This window comes from Rutilus rutilus (genome assembly GCF_951802725.1).
Source record: "Rutilus rutilus genome assembly, chromosome: 14".
NCBI lineage: Eukaryota > Metazoa > Chordata > Actinopteri > Cypriniformes > Leuciscidae > Rutilus > Rutilus rutilus.
In genome coordinates, this window is record NC_140219.1 from 34,060,945 (window position 1) to 34,068,344 (window position 7,400).

Consider the following 7,400-nt stretch of genomic DNA (forward strand, 5'->3'; position numbering starts at 1 on the left):
ACACATGATGTGTCTTAAAGCTTATTAAAAACACCACATAGACACATAAACAACATTAAAAGCTGGATTTTCACCACAGATTTGAAGTATTTCCACTGAGATGCATCGCTGTTGAGCTTGACCTTTACCCTTCATGTCCTGGTCAAAAAGTCCTGTAGTGCTTGTGGAAGGCCAGTATTCAAATAGTCCTTTTTTCTCTTAATTAATATCCTGTTTCCAAAGTAAAATGAACAGTAAATGTCTTTTGCACCAAGCAAACTTCCTTAATATATTAGATAAAAAATTGGTGCATCCCAATTCACATACTGAAGCATTATTCTATGCCATTTTGTAGAAGATATAGTGCAATAAGTGTGTTCACACTGTACATTACAACAAGAAAAAGTGCACAATGCTGGAGGACAACCTTTAAACCACTAACCATGTTCAGACTGACAGCCAAAATCAGATTTTTTTTTTTTTTTTGCATATCCAAATTATATCCAGATGGGTTTTTGAAAGTCTGGACAGCAATAAATACATAAATAAAACATGAAAATGCTAATTGAAATACAATTTTTTACACTTGCATCTCAGTCTGGATGTTCTGGCTGCTCAAATCAGATTTCTTTTGCATCACTCTTAACACGACACAGCGATTATATCAAAACCGGAGATGGAAATGCCTAAATGGTTCAGTACACATGTGCACACTATAATATGTCATTTGGGACGCAACTTATGCCTGTATTCATAAAACAGTCGGCTAAAAGTACCCAGATGACCTACTACTTCGGGCGATTGTGCCAGTCGGCCAAAACCTGGAAAAGGCTTCACTTTCGCTTTTCCGAACTCATTCTTCTCCCTTTTCCCACTGCACATCCGCTCAGAGAGGCGTTTATTTAAAATATTAATGAAGAAAATATTCAAAAAGTTGAAATAAAGTGCCTAAAAGGGCCTTTAATAATGAAGATAAAGTGTTTATAGGTGTAGGGAAGAGCTTTACGGACCGGTAATGTCATGATAAGGCGGCATCCATTTATGATTTTAATAAATATAATCATAAACACTGAATATTTTGTTATTATTGTATACTGTTTTATAATGTCCTATAATAAATCTTCCAATATCTGCACTATAAACAGTCAAACCAAAAATTATTCAGACACCAGATATAATTTTTGATATTTTTTTACTAGTGTGTGCAGGACACTATAGTTCATTTATGTAAGTGAGGAGAGCGAAATAAAGTAAACTGTGATGTATAATACCCAAATATTCTTCATTCAGTGACTACCAGTGGAATGTATAACAGACACTTTTAGCTGATCATGTTTTGCTGAAGTGTTTTCTCTTTAATAACTAATGCTCTTTTTACACACAGACTGAACACAATGAAGCATTGCTTGGTGATTGGTTGAGCTAAACTGGTATTATCTAATAGTGTAGTTAAATTTAACAGCTGACAGATATTCAACATAATTCATGTGTGAGACAGTCTAACAGAAGGATGGATAAAACCAGTCAAATATCAACTGATCTGAGAACTCTTGAGTTCTGCTCATATTTTATCACCATTATAGCGAATAAACCGATAATGTGAGAAATATTGAAGGTGTCTGAATACATGTTGGTTTGACTTTATAAGTCTAAATTGCATCTAACAACTCTTTGCACTATCGCTGCCTTAATAAAAAGCTGATTTTGTGAAGTTTAATGGTGATGGTAATAGTATGCCAGCTATATGTTTGCTTCTCTTCTCACTCTATCAATGACTTGTGGCAAATCTTTGGGTCAGGATGGGCAACAGAAGCGCAGGCTCCCGAAACCTCCTCTTATTCTGCGCTCCTCATTAACAGCTCATTGTTTGGTGGCCCTCGGTTGCACTCTCGAAGCCCCTGTACCCTCATCCCAGTCTCCCAGTCACTCCCAACTGGTGACCGTTGCTATGGTGATGCTTCAGGCCCTGCTCAGGAATCCCCAGCCGAACAGTGGGATTCGGGATGGGGGAAGACGTCTCAGTGGGAAAGATCCTTATATAGGACAGAATGATGCCAGGACTCTTGGGAAAGGCAATAAACTGCTGCTGTATGTCACTCAGGCCGTCGCTGTCGCTGTCAATGACATCATTATTCTGTGGGAAATGTAATGACGCTTAAAAGTCACGGCTTGAATACATTACTTCTAGAGGCATTAGACCTCTCTGAACTCAATAACTATATAGTTTTGATTCATAATAGGCACAAGTGCAAGTACACACTTTCTCACACAGTATTTTTTTTTTGTGTCCAATATGTTTTGACTTTAAAAAAATAATAATAAAATGGCTGGTTTTCACTAATGTGGAAGGTATAGTCAGATGCACTGCATTGTGGGATACAGTATTATTACACCCTGTGTACTGTGCTCTATACTGCACATTTTAATAATAGGTCATCTAGCTATATTTTGTCCAACATAAAATTAGCATAATTTGCTCAGTATAGGCCTATAACAATATTCTGTAGAAATAGTGTTATGAATTTTTTAGCATCTCTTTTTTTTAGTCATTATTAAATTGAACCGCCAAGATTTTAGACTTTTTTACACACACACACTGTAACTGACACCTTACAATAAAGTGTAACCTATCTATCTATCTATCTATCTATCTATCTATCTATCTATCTATCTATCTATCTATCTATCTATCTAGCTATCTATCTAGTAGGGGTGGAGCCGAACCCGAATACGGTATTCGGAAAGGCACAAATAACGTGTTTTTTACGAATACTTATTTCGAACAAATACTTTAAAAAATATTTGTATTCGGGAAAAAGAAAAACTTTATATCAAAAAGCTGCGTTTCCTCATGAGACCGCAGTGCAGAGAGAGTGAGTGAGTGAGTAAAAGAGGTGACTGACACCTCTCAAACCCGGTAGTTGATGCGCGTGCATGCCCGAGCCACGAAGCGCGTGCAGTTGCGTCCTCTTCATAAGCGCTGAGACATGGCGACCGGCGGTGCTGCTGATGTGGTGGCTGTAAATCCACTTGTTGATAAGAAAGGAGGAAAGAGCCACATATGGAAATATTTTGGATTAGGCTAATATCACGTTGTCATAAGGGGCCGTTCACATAGCGCGGTTTTTGCGCGTGCAGATTTCAAATGTAGGCGCGCTCGTTTTTCCAGGCGCGCCTATGGTTGCATAGCAACGACAGACGCAGGTTTAAAAAGCCCTTTTAAAATTAAATATGAATGCAGTTTTGGATCAAATAAAAGTACAGTCAAGTCAAATAAAACACGTTTTATCTCCTGTATAGTTTGGTAACAAAGATACCATTCATTAACATTACTTAATGCTTTATTAAACATCAACACATTGAGCGAACAATATATTTTTACAACATTAATTAATGTTTGTGAATGTTATTTAATACAAACATTCGATTGGTCATGTTTGTTCACTTCATTCATTGTGCATTAAATAATGTTAACAGAAATAATGTTAACTTTTGATTTTAAAAATGTATTTTTAAATTAACCCCAAGGAGAATAATTGCGACAGTAGGCCTATATAACTATTGTTTATTGTTAGGTCATTTTATCTAATGTTATCTAACAAATGGAATCTTATTGTAAAGTGTTTTTAATACTACAGTTTCCATCTTTTGTAATCTAAATTAAGCTTTGGTACCAAAATTGGTACCGAGAACCATGGATTTTCACTTGTATTGGTACCGAATACTGAAATTTTGGTACCGTGACAACACTAGTAGCTCTGTTAGCTCAGTAATTTAGACAATAGGCTGTTGACAGAGTAACGTTAACGTAGGTAATGGCTGTTATGTTATTTTCTTTTCAATGACGTTCCTTGTTACATGTTCATTGCTGGATTTATGGAAAAACATCAACCAATATTGCATATCCATAATTATTATAATGGATATAATTAAAGAATACTTACACTATAACGTAAATTAGAAGTGTAACGCAAAAAAAATAGATTGTTACGCCTATTTTGAATTTTACTCGAATACAAATACAAATACAAATACTTTTCCCCCCTCAACAAATACAAATACAGATACAAATACCGGCTGCTTTGCACACCCCTACTATCTAGCTAGCTAGCTATCTATCTATCTATCTATCTATCTATCTATCTATCTATCTATCTATCTATCTATCTATCTATCTATCTATCTATCTATCTATCTAGCTATCTATCTATCTAGCTATCTATCTAGCTATCTATCAAGTAATGAGTAGGCTAATATTAATTAACTACATGTACTTACTAAAGGGTTAGGGTAGGATTAGGGTTTGGTTGAGGGTTAGTTGCATGTAACTATGCATAATGTAGGCTACTGTTATTACTATGGTAAGTACATGTAACATGTAACAAGGACACTGTAAAATAAAGTGTTACCGATTAATTGACTTTTTTTTAAAACAACGGTTAAAAAGGCTTAAATGTGATGTTATCATTTTATAAAACTTTGCTACCTAAACATGTAGTATAATAATTTTCTGAAATAATTTAAATTTATAAAATTAGAAACACCAGCGATTTCAAAGCGTGTTTTTGAGACTGTCTTTGGTTCCTCTGCAGTTTTAAGGAGAAAATACTCAGCAATGGTGTCGACTTATGAATTTACACATGGTTTGTCTTAAAGTGCTTTCTAGTCTAGTCAGTGCTTTCTGCACAGGGGGACTTTAACAAACAATACAACTAGACAACATTTAGAGTGAATATCTGTTGCTACTGTGCAGCTTCATCTTCTCAGTATCGGAGTAACAACCCAAATCTAAAGGTACAGCGCCATCTACTGTCTGAACATGAACAGTACAGTCTCGACTGTAATTTCAGTGTTGATGCAGGGACTGTGTGCGTAGACACGGATTTGTGTCTGAAAATATATGTGTACACCTGAACTACTGAATGTACTTCACCAACGGACTGTTCTTCGCCTATTTCAATACATAATGATATCTATAAGGTAATCTGAACGTTGGTAAAGTCATCGCTACAGTAGAGAGCGCGGGGGTGAAAAACTTTGAGTTTGCGAATCGATTCAAATGAATCAGTTCATGAGACCGAACGAATCACACGTCACCGCGTGACATCACGCTCAGTCTTCTTCGCTGGTATGGAGGAGCGCTATAAATAGCGGCGCACTCTTGAGTTCGCTCCCTCACTCCGCGATGTCTCGGTGGAAGAGAGTCAGATCACATGAAGATGAGAGAGTCAGAATGCTACAAGAAGGTAAAACATAATTTTTTTTTTTTGCGTATAATTTGTAGAGTTACAGAAGTGTGCGGACAGTTTTACAGTTGAATCTATGACGTTCCAAAAATGCTAACGTGAGCGCGCGCGGGGTTCAGCAGCACGTGGTTGGTTGTTTCCTCGACTTTGATTGGCCGTATGAAATTCAACAACTTTAAAACAGTGTTTTAGAAGTCACAGTTCTCCCGTGGAGCTTGTAGATGAAACTCCTGTGTGAAACCAGCACTACTGACTATGTGTTGATCATGTATGTTGGTCTTTTGTTATTTCAGGTGGCTGAGTGTGTTGTGCTATGACCCCCTGATGAAGATGAAGTCTCTAATGTAAGTGTGTGTCTGTCTGTGGACCCAGCAGGCCTGAGTGCCTGAGCCAGTGTTACACGTGTGTGTGTGTGTGTGTGTGTGTGTGTGTGTGTGTGTCTGTCTGTCTGTCTGTCTGTCTGTCTGTCTGTCTGTGGACCCAGCAGGCCTGAGTGCCTGAGCCAGTGTTACACGTGTGTGTGTGTGTGTGTGTGTGTGTCTGTCTGTCTGTCTGTCTGTGGACCCAGCAGGCCTGAGTGCCTGAGCCAGTGTTACACGTGTGTGTGTGTGTGTGTGTGTCTGTCTGTCTGTCTGTCTGTGGACCCAGCAGGCCTGAGTGCCTGAGCCAGTGTTACACGTGTGTGTGTGTGTGTGTCTGTCTGTCTGTCTGTCTGTCTGTCTGTGGACCCAGCAGGCCTGAGTGCCTGAGCCAGTGTTACACGTGTCTGTCTGTCTGTCTGTCTGTCTGTCTGTCTGTCTGTCGACCCAGCGGGCCTGAGTGCCTGAGCCAGTGTTACTCTGTGTGTGTGTGTGGACCCAGCGGTAGTCAGCTGACAGGCCAGCCCGTGCCTGAGCCAGTGTTACTCTGCTGGGAGAGAAAGGCTCTGCCGTCTGTTGCTGGTGCAGGTCTGGCTGTTTTAGTGAGTCCTGCGGGTCAGCACTGGTGGACCGGGCCCTCTGAGAGTGGACTGAGCTCATCACGTGACCCAGCCCTAGTCTGAGGGCCTACACTCCTCACACGTGTGTGTGTGTGTCTCTCACAGTCACAGGCTCGATCCTGAGAGTCTAACTAATGCTGTTGTTACAGGTCACAGGAGACCCCAGAATACCGTCTTCCACATGGCCAGTTGTGTTGAGCGGTAAGTGTTTAGTTTTGGACATTTAAAGTCAGCATGAAATTAAAATTGCCCCTTTCCTTAATGCACAAAATACAGCGTTCACGTTAGAGAAGTAAAATGGGTTGTAAATGTCAGCTTTTCCCCCTTCTCTGCAGGAAGAGATGGATGGATGAACACTGAGTTGAAAGGCCATGGAGATCCTCCTAGTGCAGGTAACCTTTAATCTGCTCCTCAGAGTTATGATCCAAGCTGATACCATCATGGCAGAAGCGCTCCTCTGCTGTGATGTCTTTAATCTTGGAAGAGCATCTGCAGGGTTGGCACTGATTTCTGTTGAGATGGTCTACAGAAATCTGACAAAGAAGCCTGCTACACTTCTCTTAACTTACTATTAGTGTTGTGGTGTGTGTTTGACTGTGCTTTCTTTCGTTGTAGGAGAGGTGTGTGAAGATCTAAAGGAATTAAGATCTGTTGCTGATGTACATGATCAGTGCTTGCTGTTAACACAAGTTTACTTGCAGATTATCAGAGATAATTATTGTATTTTCGGTATATGAAGTGTTAAATAAACTGAACGGATGATCTTTGTACTATTCGTAAATGAACTTGTAATAAAGGCTGAAGTGATTGTTACTTTTTGTAAGCGTTTCTTGTAATCAGTTTGTCGGTGTCTTTGGTGGAATAGTTACATGACAATGGATGGGTTTAGACTGAGTTCACTCTTTACATTTCAGTAAAAATGTAATGTTAGCATGTGCTTAAAGTCTATTACTTTGCACAAGACAAAATATTAATAAATGACTGTAAACAAGTGCAAAACATTAAAATAATCCAATATGTTTGGATTATAAACTGGTGAGATTACTTTCATTCTTATATATATATATTATAGTACTTAACATTAATACACATTGTAAATGTAGTCCCACGGCCTGTTTTCACAGATGGCTTAGATTAAGACAGGGTTAAGTCTAAATTTGATTAGGATATTTAAGAAACTTTTATAACTGTCTTAG

General features: G+C 38.7%; 1 long non-coding RNA gene across 1 annotated transcript; it reads left to right on the top strand.

Moving 5' to 3' along the window:
- Positions 1 to 4,809: 4,809 nt before the first annotated feature.
- Positions 4,810 to 7,017, top strand: LOC311303537. The gene is made up of 4 exons (XR_014629779.1): positions 4,810 to 5,225; positions 5,519 to 5,569; positions 6,354 to 6,405; positions 6,540 to 7,017. It is a non-coding gene; the product is annotated as an uncharacterized lncRNA (long non-coding RNA).
- The last annotated feature ends 383 nt before the right edge of the window (positions 7,018 to 7,400 follow it).